Raw genomic sequence first — 15,799 nt, 5'->3', positions numbered from 1 at the left:
TGGGGCTCCATGCAAGATCTCACCTCGTGAAGTTGCAATGATCATGAGAACGGTGAGTAATCAGCCCAGAACTACACGGGAGGATCTTGTCAATGATCTCAAGGCAGCTGGGACCATAGTCACCAATAAAACAATTGGTAACACACTACGCCGTGAAGGACTGAAATCCTGCAGCGCCCGCAAGGTCCCCCTGCTCAAGAAAGCACATATACATGCCCGTCTGAAGTCTGCCAATGAACATCTGAATGATTCAGAGGACAACTGGTGAAAGTGTTGTGGTCAGATGAGTCCAAAATGGAGCTCTTTGGCATCAACTCAACTCACCGTGTTTGGAGGAGGAGGAATGCTGCTTATGACCCCAAGAACAACATCCCCACCGTCAAACATGGAGGTGGAAACATTATGCTTTGGGGTGTTTTTCTGCTAAGGGGACAGGACAACTTCACCGCATCAAAGGGATGATGGACGGGGCCATGTACCGTCAAATCTTGGGCGAGAACCTCCTTCCCTCAGCCAGGGCATTGAAAATGGGTCGTGGATAAGTATTCCAGCATGACAATGACCCAAAACACACGGTCAAGGCAACAAAGGAGTGGCTCAAGAAAAAGCACATTAAGGTCCTGGAGTGGCCTAGCCAGTCTCCAGACCTTAATCCCATAGAAAATATGTGGAGGGAGCTGAAGGTTCGAGTTGCCAAACGTCAGCCTCGAAACCTAAATGACTTGGAGAAGATCTGCAAAGAGGAGTGGGACAAAATCCCTCCTGAGATGTGTGCAAACCTGCTGGCCAACTACAAGAAACGTCTGACCTCTGTGATTGCCAACAAGGGTTTTGCCACCAAGTACTAAGTCATGTTTTGCAGAGGGGTCAAATACTTATTTCCATCATTTAAATGCAAATCAATTAATAACATTTTTGACATGCGTTAATTCTGGATTTTGTTGTTGTTATTCTGCCTTTCACGGTTCAAATAAACCTACCATTAAAATTATAGACTGATCATTTCTTTGTCAGTGGGCAAACGTACAAAATTAGCAGGGGATCAAATACTTTTTTTCCCTCACTGTATACATAGTAAATGAAACTGAAATTATTGCAGACCAATGCAGGACCTTATTAGTCACCCCGTGCCCCTCATAAATCTCAACGTCCATCCTACAAAGTCCCATAACGAGGGAGAAACACAAACAAATAGACACATTTTTTTTTATTTTGCCCGTATTGAAACGGCTTTACACCGAATGGACCTGAAAACTCAATTTCCCATTACAAGAAGACGGGTGAACCGTATGCTTTGAAAGTTATATAATAATATAAGTCTTGTATACAGTATTGTATATTCAGTAAACAATATATAGCATATATGCTGATGTGTGTGTATACATATGGTGCAGTTTTTACTGTTCAGTGTTTTGCTCGGATGTGAATAGAGTAGTAACAATGACAATTACTGCTCACATTTTTTCGAGAGTGGGGCCTCTCAAAGAGCCTTGCATCGCAGCTCATCTCAAACACATGAAAGGGCACCCCTAGAGGCAGCCGTCCCTGTGTGGCACGAGGTGACTCGTCATCCCGAGTCCTGCGAGCGGGGGCCATCAGTAGGCGGCCAGTAAGGGCTTGATTATTGCTGCTGCTGCTGCTGCTTCTGTGTGCGTAACCCCAATGGGGAACGGTGGTGTAGCGGTTAGCGCGCTGCGCTACGAACCCGGCGACCGGAGTCCGATTCCCGCACAGGGTCAACACCGGTGACCATTACCTGAATCGGTCTTGGGCCTCCCCTAGGTCTACTCATCCTCAAATGAGTACCTGGTGTGCGGTGTGTAAACATCGCCACTGGGGAGACAAAGGCGTTCCAGGCGTGGATGCTGGCCACCCACCCCCTCGTGTGCCGTAACCGGCCTTCATAGATGCTCACTAACAGCACTTGCCCCAACAGTCAGTTAAGGCTATACGGGGGATCTTTGTCTTTTGTAACCCCAATGGAGTAAATTTGCGTTAATTTTTCGAATGTGGCAAATTCGCCGACGCACTGCCGCTGGGCCGTGTCACCGCCCCACTGAGTGGAGGCAAGGTTACATTTGACATCCCTTCGCGTCGGTATCTACCGCAGCATGCACCGCGCTGCGTAGGCAGAGTATATATAAGCGATGTGTGGATCACAGATTTCAGTGGGTGAGGCCATTGCCTCCCGAAAGAACGTGAGTACTTGTTAAATGAATGTACACTCCTTACAACGGTGACCATTAAATGAAAAAACTCAACACATTCGTCTGTAACACTTGAAAATATAAATCATAGGTGAGGTTCGGAGCAATGCCTCTCCTCCATAGCGCATGAAGTAGGACCATGCATGGGGTTGTTGCCTGAAACGTTGCTAATTATAGATTTTTTTTCCCTTTAAGGCTCCGGTGTTATTGACAAATTTGTTGAGGTTTTGCTGTTATGTGTGGTAGCGCACAACTGACAACATAGCAGCAGCATCAACAAATATAAGGAAATGAAAAATAAGAATACGAGACATGACCTCTATTTTGTCGGAGCTCCGTTCATGTTGAACAAACGCATTTCACGCTTCAAGCATCCACGTACACGCGGATCGAGGGGGCATTACAAGCGAAATACCAGACAGTTTGTGTCCTGGCTTGGTTGGGGAAGTGGGAATTGTGGCCTGGGGTGTGTGTGAGACCAAACGGACTCGTGTCTTTGTTCTGATGACTCTGTGTTGTTGTTGTTTGCGCTTTTTGTTTTCGTACAATTTTTTAAATACATTTATTCATTTTTGAGGTTGCTTGATAGTATGGGGTTTCACCTGCTTGATGTGTATGTACGTATGTGTGTGTGTGCATCGGGCTTCTTTCAATCTGCGAGTAGCCAACCTCGTGTATAGGATTTGGACATTTTAACCTTATGGCGGGACCCCGGGGTCCCATAAGCCCCCGGCTCTCGCATAAACTGCGTTGCGACGTCGTTTTATGCCCGTTGAAGGCGAACGACACGGCGATCTATTCCCCTCGACGAGCTCTACACGATGCGCTGATCAAAGTTTCAAAGTTTTGTGACTACGGCAATCTTGGGAACGACGCGACAACAGAATGATCCGTGCCAGGCGGGTCGCCGCGTTTACGTGCGCGGTGAGATGGAGTCGTTAACAAATCAGTTCATTAATTACGGGTTTTGACTTCCGTTTATTCGGGACCTCCGGGGTCCCACCATGAGGTTCATTTTGGACCTTCTTTATAATTAATACACAGCGTTGTGGAATGCTGTTGGCGTGCATGACGCTACATAAAATGCAAGTATTATTCTTCAAATGTTGTTGCCTCAGCATTCTTGGGTGGGTCGCATTTGGCAAGTGACACTGCTTCTGGCTATACCGGCAGAGTGGAGAAGCATTTGTGAGCACCCCATCCGCACGCGTGCACGTGCACCAATGGATGGGCCGGTGTGTGGTTTCATTCGGGCCTGCGTCTTCATGCCGTGGACTTGGAGGCATTACAGGACAACATCTTGCACGTTGTTTTGCACAGAACCTGTAGCTGCGTATACAGGAGGCGAGCCTTCCTATTTTATGCCCAACAATGCCTTGAGAGATTTCCTCACACGGCAATTCATGGTTGCACAATGTTTTAAGAAGGAGATTAAAATAAATACTGTTTAATGGGAAAAATGCAAATTGTATTTCTTTTACAACACGCATTGCATCTGACGTCTCCCTTGAGGCAGTGGGCTCAGATCCCAGATTGCTTAAATTAAGGGAATCTGCATGTACAGTAGGTGTCCTTCACAAACCCACAATGACCAACGTGGTGAAGTATGCTCAAACAACGCTCGCCATGGCTGCGATGTGGCAAGGCCTCCATCCAGCAGTGAAAGGCCAGAAGGCTGCATTTTAATTACTTGTACAGTTGTACTGTACACTGTAAGATAGTTTTTTTTCCCACAATGTATTTATTCCTGTGATACTGTATTGTGCATTTTCATGAACATGTGCAATGAAGCAAATAGAACAATGATACGGATGTTTGCAGCACCAATAGATTCATGTATTCCCCCCACCCCCGCAACCCAATTAATTATTTATTTTAAAAAATCCTGAATGCAACACTTTTCATTCTAATGATAAACACTGTTCAATGCATTTTTTGCCGTTTTGAAATAAGCGCACATTTCATGAATTTGCCAAGATTCTGAAATTCGACACCGATGTCATTTGGGCCATTTAAATACGCGGCGAGGTGGGGTGGCAGCGATGGGCCGATACAGCAAAACGGGAGACAACAGGGCACAGTGCCGAGACCGCCAGACCTGGTGCCATTATTGAGTCACTTGGGTCACGACTGCAGGCCAATGCCTTCTGAAAGCCCACACCGCCCATGCGCAGCCACTCTGGCCCCCTCGGCCTCACGAGGGTAATGGCTTAATGTATATATATACACTCTGTATCTGAAAGCTACGGAATAGGCATTGATTATGTGTGCGGGATTAAAAGTGGATTTACACGATATGCTGAGCACGCGTAATGGCAAGCAGGGCTTGCGCGTTGAATTTATAATTATGGATTATCAGTTTAGCTGTTCTGCACAGTTGTGTCACATATCAGGCCAAAAAGCATGTAAAATGATGATTGCAGTGGCTCTTATTATAGCGAAGCGCAGAGCACGTCTGTCGCTATAATCTGCTCCGTAAACAGTTGGCTTGGCTCTGCGTTATGCATACAACTGACAATTTGCAGAAGTGCCAAAGGGCAGACAGGTGGTTAGAGGTCAACAGGAATTATCTGTGTACATACAGTGAGGGAAAAAAAAGTATTTGATCCCCTGCTGATTTTGTACGTTTGCCCATTGACAAAAAAATGATCAGTCTATAATTTTAATGGTAGGTTTATTTGAACAGTGAGAGACAGAATAACAACAAAAAAATCCAGAAAAACGCATGTCAAAAATGGTATAAATTGATTTGCATTTTAATGAGGGAAATAAGTATTTGACCCCCTCTCAATCAGAAAGATTTCTGGCTCCCATGTGTCTTTTATTCAGGTGACGAGCTGAGATAAGGAGCACACTCTTAAAGGGAGTGCTCCTAATCTCAGCTTGTTACCTGTATCTCACCTCGTGGAGTTGCAATGATCATGAGAACGGTGAGGAATCAGCCCAGAACTACACGGGAGGATCTTGTCAATGATCTCAAGGCAGCTGGGACCGTAGTCACCAAGAAAATAATTGGTAACACACTACGCCGTGAAGGACTGAAATCCTGCAGCGCCCGCAAGGTCCCCCTGCTCAAGAAAGCACATATACATGCCCGTCTGAAGTTTGCCAATGAACATCTGAATGATTCAGAGGACAACTGGGTGAAAGTGTTGTGGTCAGATGAAACCAAAATGGAGCTCTTTGGCATCAACTCAACTCGCCGTGTTTGGAGGAGGAATGCTGCCTATGACTCCAAGAACACCATCCCCACCGTCAAACGTGGAGGTGGAAACATTAAGCTTTGTGGGTGTTTTTCTGCTAAAGGGACAGGACAACTTCACCGCATCAAAGGGACGATGGACGGGGCCATGTACCGTCAAATCTTGGGTGAGAACCTCCTTCCCTCAGCCAGGGCATTGAAAATGGGTCGTGGATGGGTATTCCAACATGACAATGACCCAAAACACACGGCCAAGGCAACAAAGGAGTGGCTCAAGAAGAAGCACATTAAGGTCCTGGAGTGGCCTAGCCAGTCTCCAGACCTTAACCCCATAGAAAATCTGTGGAGGGAGCTGAAGGTTCGAGTTGACAAACGTCAGCCTCGAAACCTTAATGACTTGGAGAAGACCTGCAAAGAGGAGTGGGACAAAATCTCTCCTGAGATGTGTGCAAACCTGGTGACCAACTACAAGAAACGTCTGACCTCTGTTATTGCCAACAAGGGTTTTGCCACCAAGTACTAAGTCATGTTTTGCAGAGGGGTCAAATACTTATTTCCCTCATTAAAATGCAAATCAATTTATAACATTTTTGACATGCGTTTTTCTGGATTTTGTTGTTGTTATTCTGTCTCTCACCGTTCAAATAAACCTACTATTAAAATTATAGACTGATCATTTCTTTGTCAGTGAGCAAACGTACAAAATCAGCAGGGGATCAAATACCTTTTTCCCTCACTGTATATGTGTGCTTCTTGCGTGTGTGTTCTGTTTTCATGTACACGGGGAGTGGAACGTGCAATATGCATTTGATATGCGCTGCGCGATGTTAAACGTTTTGTATTTTATGCCTGTCAGATAGAGTATACTATATGTATGCGTGTATTTGGGTTGGCTGTGTTGTTACCCCGGTGTTAAAACAATGCAAATATATATTTAGATATAGTCTAAAGAAAGTCATACATTAGCGAGTGATAATCAAGGCTATAGAGTGGGGCAGAAAATTACAGTTTTTTTCACGTTTAAAAAGAGTGTGTCAGTACTTGAGATGGGTTATCAAACTTACCTCTATATGGGGAGGGCGTTTCTGTGACTACAACAGGACTGTTGAGATTAAATCTGGGTGTGCATGGGTCACCATGCAGAATGAATGTAACCTTTACAATGCAATTTCGCACCAAAGGGGGACATTCAACACAATGCTTTTCCTTGACAACTCTGTAACATTTAGATTTTATTGTTTTATATATGTTGAATTATTTTATTGTTTCCCTTCAACGTGACTTTACTGAAAGAACCAAGAATATGAAACTCTGTAACAGCGTTTCTGTTGCTGATAGCTATTAAGATAGTGTAATCACCATCATTATCTTCATCACCAGTAGCACACGGTAAGGTCACTTCTGAGATAAGAGTGCAGTCCCCTCCATGTCCTCTTTGTTGACATCAGGCACTGTCAAGAGAGCAGTTTCTTCACAGAAATATTCTCAGACTAAAACGATCTCCATTACTTAGGACCCACTAATAATGAATGATGACGCTTCGTTTTAAATAGTATCGTTGGTGCAATTTTCGCCTCACAATCGACGAGGAACCACAGACAAGCTGGATGGCAGCAGCCAGGCGGTGAGTTGGGGCCAATTATTGTCCAAGCTCTGCAGTCCTCGACAAATGAAGATGCTTTCAATCAATTCATGACTTTTTATACATGTGAAAGGAAACCGGAAGTCCCGTAGGAAACCCACAGCGTGCGAGGGGGCAACACTCTATCCCACACAGATAGAGTGGTTAAGGAGGGGTGGATGTAGTGATAGGGGTAGGTGTAGTTATAGGGGTTGGGGTAGTGATAGGGGTAGTGGTAGAGATAGTGATAGGAGTACGTGTAGTGATAGGGGTTGGAGTAGTGATAGAGGTTGGGGTAGTGATAGGGGTTGGAGTAGTGATAGGGGTTGGGGTAGTGAAAGGGGTTGGGGGAGTGATAAGGGTTAGAGTAGGCCTGGTCGTAGCTGGGGGGTAGGGACTGGGAGTAGCAGGATGTTGATGGTCTAGGGAAGAAGAGATGGGGGTTGTTTGAAGGATTCGTCAAGATGCTTGTTTTGTGTGCAGTGGAAGGTTGTTCAGTGATGGGGGAGGAAGAAGGGACAAGGAACGAGGGACTGGGCGCAGGGTGAGGGAGGCCCAGAGAGGTACGGTAGAGGCTTGGAACGTAGGGGACGGGACGACAACTTGGCTGTGTCGGGGTTAGCATAGAGCCACGGTGTAGCTCCAGGTCTGGTGCCGTTCGCTCTAAGCCCAGTGGCTTGGCTCAGTCGGGGTCTGGCGGACTCGGTAGAAGCTATGACGAGCAAGGCAGCCACCACGCCCAACAGTAAACAAACAACCTTCCTCAATAACAATGCGTGGGCCTAAAAAGGCAACAAATATATTCAACAGGTGACGTTTTGGGCAATGGCCCTTCTTTAAAGCACGTAACTTAAGAATTTACATAAATAATTTATGTCATGAAAGATCATTACCCAAAACGTTACCTGTTATACAAATGTATATTTTTCCTTTTCAGGCCCAAACAATTGTAATGTGCCTGTAGGGGGCAGTACAGCAAGCAGGTCCTCTGACCTCTGTATGAGACTAATATGGCATTGGTTTTCACTGAGTGCTCTGGGTTCCTAACTCATGCAAAACCACAGCACAGTATTAAAAACATTTACTCCGTAAACATATGAACAGGGATTCTCCTCAAAGAGAGCTGAATGTTTAGTGAGGGTTTCTTGAGTGCTGCAAATGTCTAAATGTTGGAGCTTCCCATCACCTCCCATCGGCTTCCACAACGAGGGGCCGAATGGAGTCCCTCCCCTCGTATCCTCTCCGCACTAATTCCTCTGCCCTGTTCACTCCCAAACCTCCCAGCTCCACGTCCTGCTTCACTTTGTCTCCCAGCACCTCCCTGCTATTCCCCTACCTCTTGTACCTTCTATTCTGGTAAGCATGGCACATGTCGTGATGGGTACCACAAGATCCGGCCATGTCCCTCCACTGCTCGCCTAGCTGCATTGGCTTCCGGTTGCCGAACAAATACGTTATAAGGTCGCCCTCATTAACACACGAAGTGCTTGCCACGAATGAACCACAGTACTTTGTTGATCTCGTCAAGGAGCATAAACCATCACGCAAACTCTGGCCATCCTCGCCTCGGCTTTTGGCTAGTCATTGAACAAAGACGGTCACTGCAGCGCGCACTTTCGGATGCGCTTCTGTGGCCGTCTGGAATGCTCTTCTGATATTAGAAAGCCACTGGAACTATGCACTTATTCAATCTAGGTTTAAAACTAATTCATTTAGAACAGCTTTTTGTATTTATTTTGTTGTCCTTCCCCCGCGCCTCAGATTAGCACGGATGGCTATGTACGGTGTGAAAGAAGTTCAACATACATACATGGTCAAGTGCAAATATATTATTCACAGTTCTCCCATGCATCAACTCACCTTTCAGTCCCAAACCACTGCTGCTTCCAATACTAAAAGTTTAACAGCTCTGGTATCTGGCGACTGAGCGCATCCTTGCCTTAATTCTACAGTCATTTTGAACCAGTCACTTCCTTTGCAACTCTTATCGAACTTATAGACTTGTAATGGGGGCTCTCGATCAGCTTGATTGGCATACATTATCAAGGCTTGCCAAAAGGACTTTTTTCTGGATGCTGTCAAAATCCTGTTTAAAATAGTCTCATGAAGCTCTTATAGCTACTGCAGTGTGGTTGTATCAAGGCCGTAATTATAATATATTCAAATATGCTGAAAATATCCCCCCCAATATATTGCTATAAACTATAATTGCTATGCTATGTAAATAAAAACAACTATTTGCTAAACCTTGGCCACAATATCTGGACTTGTCTTCATATAATCAACGCATAGATTTCTGTTTATATGATTGTGGTTATGGTTGTACATTATTAATCCCTAATCTCTGCCATTACATACAATGAATCAATGAATGTAAAAAAAAACTAAAAACAGAGCAATGTAATACAATACACTCTTAGACATTATTGTTAAAAATAAATAAAAACTCCATCCCATGTATTAGTGAATTTTTTTATATTTTAGGCAGGAAATTTGTTTTCAAATTTAGATCTTTTTTCTGGGTTGGGACCCCCAGATACCCTGGAAGATTTGGTCCCCCCCCCCAATGTTGACTCCATGGCTACGGCCTTGGGTTGTATATTCTGCACATTTCTAAAAAGAGCAGCCCAAGTGTGCCCCCGGTCCAGGACTTAATCTGGCCAGTCGCTTTGCCAATGATGCTTCTACATATATCTTAATTCTCTTTTGAAACGTCGTTGTGAATTATTTCCCAACGTGATTTTGTTCTTACAAGTCTAACGGGTCGGAAGTCCTGACGACACATCTACTTGTTATTCTTCTTCTTGCGTATAGGATAGTAACTTGACGATTTATATCCAAGTTTAAAAGCAAATCGAAGGCTTCACGTGAGGCCAAGTGATTCACCGCCACTGCCTCCGTTGAATTTTCGAATTCAATTGCAGTTACACTTCGCTAGACAACAACAGTCGCCATTCGCCACTAAGTGGCGGTGACATTACCACAGCACTTGTGCCAGGCTAGGTGCACTTTGAGGCTACGTGAATATGTCAAATGGCCACCCTGATGAGACACACATATAAAGTCAGTTTCACAATTGGGCTGTGAGAGGTACGGTAAATGCAAGTGCAGTATATAGAACAACACTTAAGTAAATCTAAATGTGGCATCGCGAGCGTCACGCTGTACCACATCCCATTAACCTCGATTTATTTCGTAGCCACGCAGACCAGTGGCAAATGGTATCCGAACATAACCCAGGCGAACACTGCTTAAAACAAGTTCTGTACTTATCGCAATGTGTCAGTGCTGGGGAGACAAATGTAGCCACGTGTGAAACTATTACTGTACCACCCCAGTCTGAGCCCTGATGATCTTGGCATGCTGCTTGCAAAAAGAAAAATTTCCCCAGCCCATGGTAGAAGGGGTGTTTTGTGTTGATGCCTTTTTGTAATTGAAGTGTGTTATGAATCTTGATGTAAAAACTTCAAGTAATGGTCGTTTTGTGGTCATAACTGTCACTATGGGTACTCTCTGAATTGGACTATAGATACATAGTAGAACCCCTCTTAACGACGGTAATTGGTTCTACGAAACCGGCTGTTAAGTGATTTGGTCGCTAAGCAAGTGTAGGAAATACACGTTAAAGATTTAATTAGTTCCGATAGCATTGCAAGTTACCATTTTTCACCCAAAAAAATGTACTTTATATTTAAACAATGAATATTAATACAAAGATACTAATACAATTATAAACACAATATTAAAAGAAACATGGTTAATCATTAATTAACATTTACTGTACCTACAACAGCTCGTCGTTAACGGGGGAATGGTCGGCAAGTGAACACATTGGGCTCTATGGAGGCCCGCTGTTAAGCGATTAGTCGTTAACAGGGGTGGTCGTTAAGAGGGGTTCTACTCTACACTACTCTACACTACACTACTATACACTACACTCTACACTACACTATACACTGGTTTCTATGGAGGCCCGTCATTAAGCGATTAGTCGTTAACAGGGGTGGTCGTTAAGAGGGCTTCTACAGCACAGCACTGCACAGGTTACATCAATAGATTAATTAATTGAACTTCATGGCGGTACTCCGGGGTACCATAGTACCCCGGCTCTCGCACAATGTCCATTATGCAGTCATTTTTAGTTTGTTGATGGTCGGCGATGCGGCAATCGACTCATCTCGACGAGCTGTACACAATGCACTACTCAAAGTTGAATTTTTCGATAACGGATGTTTAATGTTTGGCGTTTCGACATCACGTAGTAGCACTGATTTCGGATTGACTGGTACTCCAGTCGCGGAGTTAAGTACACCCCTGGAAAAATATCGTGCCCCGGAAATAAAATATTTCATTGCCTCGGCCATTTTGTATTATTTGGTACACCGGCGTACCGCCATTAGGATCATATCTTGTCTCTCCACTTCTGGATGAAGGTCTCCCATTGCTGTCGCCACCCCCTCACGGCCGTGCAGAGTGCCAGAGTCCGTCTCAGTCCTGCCAACTGCTGGCGCGCGTTGTGCTGGGGCCACGTAGACTCGCCAGCTGTCGGATGTGGCAGATATGAGGAAGAGCCCTGAAGGGTCGGCACTGCATTCATTAGATTACTGGTCTACTCTTGCGCATGACATCGGAGGATGTTTAGAATCTGAATATGTATTTATACTGGGGGAATCCGATGAGCTCTACGGCTCTTGTTCACAGATGTCCAGTAGGGGCGGGTCAAAACCTTAGAACAACAAACACGACAGTAGTGCAAAGTATAGGAAAGGTAAATAAATCACAAAATACAATTTTATTTATTTTACCAGGTAAGGCCCACTGAGCTACATATAGTCACGTGATGACAGCTCAACGAAGTGGCTTATCATCACGTGGACCTTTTATAGGAGCCAAATACTCTAAACAAATGATTCTGAATGTAGAGGGGAAAACCGCGGGGAAATCCACGAGACCACGGGGTGAACATGCAAACTCCAAATGTACAGGCGTGAGGGTTGGGATCAAACCCGCGACCTCCTCTATGCCAGCCGAGGTAGTTAACATCTCGCCACCGTGATGTGGCGAGACGGTAGCTGCATTGCATGCCCGTTGCTGCACAAAAAGTGCTGTCATTGCTCCGTCTCTGTTGCCAGTCTCATTCAACAACCCATGTGTCTTCCCGCGCTGAGTCACACCTGCCCAAGTCCATGTATTGCACCTCTCCTTGACACTCGCTATGATTTCTCTGATTTGCGTTCATTCCCTGATGCATGTACTCCTCTGCAGCTTAGTCTCCACGAGGTGAAACAGGCTGTAGGCCCAGAGACAGCAGCCCATGAACAGTGGCCTCAGTCTCCATGTTCGATGAGTCATGAGGATCTACCTTTTTTGTGTAGGTAAATCGACCTTAATGTGATTGACCCTGGCTTTATTGTAATTCGTGCACATTTTAGAGGGTTGCTATGAAAAATCATGAAGAAAGAGACATAGCAGGTGTATTGAGCTGGTTACTGTTCATTATTTTTGTGGGCAACTGGATTCAATGTTTTAAGAGCCTCAACCAGTGACTGCGGCAGCTCAGTTTGTAAGGTTCAGGCGTTCACATTATAGTCATACTGCTTCCTGTATAATTTTATCTTGACCCACATTTCTTGTCTGGGATAGTTACTGTCAATAATATTTGAGCTGAGAATTTATTTCGTGGACCTTGCATCCAATTTGGCGCGGGTGAAGCTATTTGTTGGCATCCATGGTGGGTGATGAGTTTGTGTCAAATCATTTTTTTTCAAAAAGCTAGTATTTGAGTTGAGTTTGAATTGAATTATTTTTTTTATTGTTTTTGCTTGCATGAATGGAACAGCTTATGCATGTTTTAACAAAGCAGTAATATGTACGCACCAACGAATGCAATGCCATTCTAAAACTGCTACCCAAAAAGCAAGCAATCTCTTATATATTCCTTGAAAGGCTGTCTGCAGATTTGTTTATTGAAAACAACTTTAATAATCAGCCAAAGCTATTGACTATATGAAGCAGTTTTGTTATGTAATTGTATTAAAATATATGGGAGTCATGTGGCAGTGACAGTGCTAGAGTAGTCGAATTGTGTACCTTACTATAACTTTCAAGTATTTTCCTGACGAACAGAGCCTTTTAAACAGTGTAGGACACAAAGCCTAGGCATCTTCAAGGTTGGAGCTGAAGTCATAGATTGTATTTTTGGGCTTGCATCAAATACTTTCAATTTGAACTCATCAGTTTAACATGTAGGCTTTCGCAAGCAATATTATCCAAGATACAGTTTTTTTTAGGTTAGATCGTGTACATGTGTCCTTAAACCCGCCACCACCCAACACAGCCAACCAGGAAGGTTTGTCACGTAAAACAAAACATGCCAATTCGTTCCGAGTGCAGCACACCGGTGTGTTGGAGGGTAAACCCACATTTACAATTCGAGTAGGATGTTTCACTGGTAATTACAACCAGCGTCATCAGGCGACATCCAGAATTGTGGAGAAATCCTCCTGTTAGAACATATCAGCTGCTTTTATTGGGCCATGTTGTTAAAGGGACACGCGTGGTACACACCAAACATCACGATGGATCTTTCTGAGAAATAAAAAAGCACCCAGGCACAGTTTTGAAATGTATTATTAAAAACTGAATCATCAAAATATGGCCCGATGGAAATGTTTTGGGGAGAGAAATTAGGATAGCTGAAAACACTAATCATCATGCATTAGTGACATGTCAGGCAGTGATTATTATCATGCAATCCACTGGAGTGTATTTTTGATGCAAAAGCATTGCAATGTCTGTGATATCTGTTTTATGAACATGTTAAAAGGCTTTTTTTTACAATGCTCTTAATAATCACCGTTCAGGGCATTCCTACCCACACAAGCTGTTTGCAAAGTGAATTTACAGTAATACAGTACAGCACTGTTATAACAAAACAGTTTTTTTTGGTGGAAACAGTAATGGGTTTTCTGTTACTCATATTTCACGTGTTAAATATATCATTGTTTTGTTATAAAATCCAGAGGTGCCGTATTTCTGTTGCCCTGACCTGGGGACGGATAAACATTTGACGTGATAACAAAGCAAATAACACATTTACCGGACGCAATTTCCACACACCCAGTGCGCAGGCTTTAACAACACGCATATTCGGCCCTTGGGCTGCGCTAAAATGCACCGGGGGTGGGGTGGGAGGGAGACGCGCGAGGCGGTTCGGGCACATCCCACGAAGCGCGCCAACGCCTCCTTAAGAACCGAAACGCATCGCTCGTCCGCAGCGAGCGTCCCGGGCACGGCGCCTCCCGCCGGTTCTGGGAGGTTTCTGAAGCACGTCGCGTGTCTCACCTCTCCCCCCCACCCACCCAGCCCGTTCGTTCGTTCGTCTCAAGTGCCGCACCGAATACGCGTCGAGTACATTCGTCTCCTGTTGGCTGCATCTCGCCGCTGCGATGTCAGGGGTTGGCCAGGGAAAATGTGGCGTGCGTCTGGGGAACATCTCTCGCAGCCGAACGTAGGCAACCGTGCTGATCGGAGGTGCGGAGCTAGGACCACAAGCTCAACGCAGGAAGGAGTTCGAACTAAGTACAGAGTCAGAATATTTATTCATACTGGAGGAGTTCGATGAGCCGTGAAGCTCTTTTTCACAGGTGTCCAGAACGTGTCAAAAACAAACAAAACAAGAACACGATAGGAGTGCAAAATATTTGGAAATGTGAACAAATCTCTTTAAATAAAATAAAAAAAATGTGTCAGCGTCGTGACGAGAATAGCCGCCCCAGTATAATGTAACATGAAGGGTTGTCACGTGCTGGCTTCGAAATACTCGTGTAGAGTAGCAATAGCATGTTGCATTCGTTTTTTTATGCGTTTTTAAAATTGCTGAGTAAGAAGCATATGGAAGCTTAGCACTGGGATTAGGACCTGACCATTTGCACAAGGTCTGTCAATATCCCTTTCCTTCCTGCCCTCTTGACTCTGCTATCGATTATTCCAAAGTATACCCGTCCCAGCAGCTGTGCTCTGGGAGACGGTGGTGTACCATGGAAGCCTCTTCCTTTGGAGTTCACTTATTTTTAGAAACGTGTGACATCTGTGTTCGATATATAATTTATTTTACCCATTTTTTTGAATTTTTTTTACTGCATTCCCCTTTAAATGTAGAATGCTGCCTGATGTTGTGTCACATGGCTGTACGTTGGAGGATCATGTAAGGGGTCTTGTGCATGACATGCATTCACTTGCAAGGCTTGAAGGTTACCATCAGATGACGAAAGATCAAGTTTACGCCTGACCAAATGTGCATACATTGTTGAGTGTCTGTATGTATGTGGGGTTTCCCTGGCCACTCCAGTTTCTTAGCATGCACAAAATGCTTAATACGTAATTAAAAAAAAACACATCCCTAACAGTCCTCTTCACATCTAGAATACGACTTCAAATAAGTCGTATTCTAGATGTGTGTGTGTGTGTGAATAATGTACTCTTATTCACAAGAATATGATATCTCAAAGATGCGTGCTTAAATTGCTAAATTGTGAAATGTATTAAATAATCGTAGAGAACCGAGATTATGTAGATTGATGAAATGTTCCTCTGACAAGGGGGCACAGCGAGAGAGGGAGTGAAGACGCGATGCGACTGCCCCACCAAAGACAAGTATTCCCGTATAGCCTCAGCCGACTGTTGGGGCAAGTGCTATTAGTAAGCACATATAAAGGCCAAGACGGCACGGCACACGAAGGGGTGGGTGACCAGCACCACGCCCGGCCG

At 44.5% G+C, this 15,799-nt stretch overlaps 1 protein-coding gene across 3 annotated transcripts in view; it reads left to right on the top strand.

Moving 5' to 3' along the window:
* The window catches only part of LOC116938820 (mitogen-activated protein kinase kinase kinase 13-like), a 166,617-nt gene that overhangs the window by 42,766 nt on the left and 108,052 nt on the right, over nt 1-15,799 (top strand). The gene's annotated exons all lie outside the window — the stretch shown is intronic.

Source organism: Petromyzon marinus, chromosome 4, assembly GCF_048934315.1.
Source record: "Petromyzon marinus isolate PM22_M1 ecotype Great Lakes invasive population chromosome 4, UKy_Petmar_22M1.pri1.0, whole genome shotgun sequence".
In the NCBI taxonomy this organism is placed as follows: Eukaryota; Metazoa; Chordata; class Hyperoartia; order Petromyzontiformes; family Petromyzontidae; genus Petromyzon; species Petromyzon marinus.
The sequence above is the reverse complement of the archived record's forward strand: the minus strand, read 5'-3'. Positions and strand labels throughout refer to the sequence as shown.